The following is a 2,201-nucleotide window of genomic DNA, read 5'->3' on the forward strand; positions in this document are numbered from 1 at the left end:
GTTTTTTGATCCAGAGTGAGTCCATGAGTAGGTTTGTGAATAAAGATGTAGATTTTACTTGTTTTTATACCTTATACACGTTTGGGAACATTCACAAAAGTATTAAAATCAATTAGACCATCAGGTCAGAGAATGTGAATRCTTACTGGATCAAACTCATTTATAGATCAGTCAGAAGAAAGAAAAATACAYGGTGAAGGAAAATTGTGAAATTTTCAGCCTGTTTCAGATGTCAGAAAGACTATAATTAGACTACGATCCTCAGATCTCAGGAGGTTAATATAATTTAATATAAAAGACCCATCATAAACACAGTCCTGCACGCTGCACATGTACCTGGTTTTTGCTCCACTTTCCTGCTTCTTCTCATCATCTTCCTCATTCTCCTCCTCCTCCTCCTCACCCTGCTGTCCCTTGAGCATCTTTAATCCGCTCTAGCTTAAAAACTAAAMCACATAGAGACTTCAAACCTGGACTAGATTATTCTACACTGATTGCATGTTTAAAACCAAGTGTGTGATTTGTGAAACATATATTTGATATGTGACGCTTAAGGAAATATGGTGATTTCAGCACTTTTTATGCATTTTATGAACAAGCGTGGCCCGATGGAGAGAATTATGCTGCGATCAACTTCACACCGAACGCACAAAAACACACAAACGCTTCAAGTTGGACTCTTGTGCACTTTGATGTCAGACAGACGCTCTTCAAAACTGCTCTTGATGCGCGTCCAAAGCCTCCTCCTTTGCAGGTTCATGGCAGATGAAATAAAGAAAATGGCTTTGCTTTATCAGAGTCAGAGTTTCCAGCATATGTTATCTCTCCAGTACACACATATGAAAAAAACAAAAACAAGTTAAAAGACGTAAAGTTATATGAAGATATAAACATTAAATTCTGTGGATTATATACAGTAATATTTGCATTAGTCACTAGTTAATAGGTCTAGTGTTTGGGATTGTTCGTCAGGAAGATGGCCTGAGGGAAGAAGCTGTTTATATGTCTGGATGTTTTTGAGCATGGGGCTCTATGGCACCTACCAGAGGGGAGAAGTTGAAAGAGGCTATGTCCTGGGTGTGTGGAGTCTGACATGATTTTCTCTGCCCGTTTCCTGGTTCTTGTTGTGTACAGGTCCTGAAGTGTGGTCAGTGGAGCACCAACGACTCTCTCAGCTGCCCTGATTGTTCGTTGCAGTCTGTTCTTGTCCTGCTAGGTGGCCGCTCCGAACCAGACTGTGATGGTTGTGCACAGGACAGATTCTATGACCGCTCTGTAGAACTGGATCAACAGTTCCTGTGGCAGTTTCCACAGGAAGTAGATCCTCTGTTGGGCCTTCTTGAGGATGGAGTTGATGTTGGTCTCCCACTTCAGGTCTTGGGATGTGATGRTTCCCAGAAACTTAAAGTTTTCCACAAYGRACACCGGKTTGCCAGTTATTGTTAGAGGGAGTCGTTCTGGGGGGTGTTTCCTGAAGTCTACGGTCATCTCCACTGTTTTGTGTGTGTTTAGCTCCAAATTGTTATTTACTGAGAGCAAGAGCACATCACGCTTACCAGATAATTAATTAATAATTAATTTATCAGATAAGTGAGTTTAACTAGGAGCTGCGCACTGACGAGCTGATCCATGCGCCCATGTTCCATCATTTGTTTGCATGTAAACCGGACTCCCCCGACGCTCAAAACGCATTTGGTGTGAGTGACTGAAGCAATAAGTAGGCCTAAGTCGGTAAACTTTATTTAAATAGCAGTTTCCATAGACACGAACATCGCAACGTGCGTAACAGAAAAAGAAAAACATATTTCAAAATATTCATAGACTTTTATTTTTGAAATCTCCGGTTATCGAAACATGTCACCACGAGTTGGGGAAATTGATGGTAATATTGTGCGGCTACATAGAATTTTGAAAATTATTTCATTTTGAATGATTGATTCAGTCACTCTAATTCTCTCACCTCTCCATCAGGCCATGCTTGTTCATAAAATGCATAAAAAGTGCTGAAATCATCATATTTCCTTAAACTTCACATATCAAATATGTTTCACAAATCACACACTTGGTTTTAAACATTCTGCAATCAGTGTAGAATAATCTAGTCCAGGTTTGAAGTCTCTATGTGTTTTAGTTTTTAAGCTAGAGCAGATTAAAGATGCTCAAGGTAGTGAAAACAGGTGGAATCGCCCTTTAGCCAATCC

The sequence above is a fragment of the Austrofundulus limnaeus genome, unplaced genomic scaffold, assembly GCF_001266775.1.
Source record: "Austrofundulus limnaeus strain Quisiro unplaced genomic scaffold, Austrofundulus_limnaeus-1.0 Scaffold101, whole genome shotgun sequence".
NCBI classification, from domain to species: Eukaryota; Metazoa; Chordata; class Actinopteri; order Cyprinodontiformes; family Rivulidae; genus Austrofundulus; species Austrofundulus limnaeus.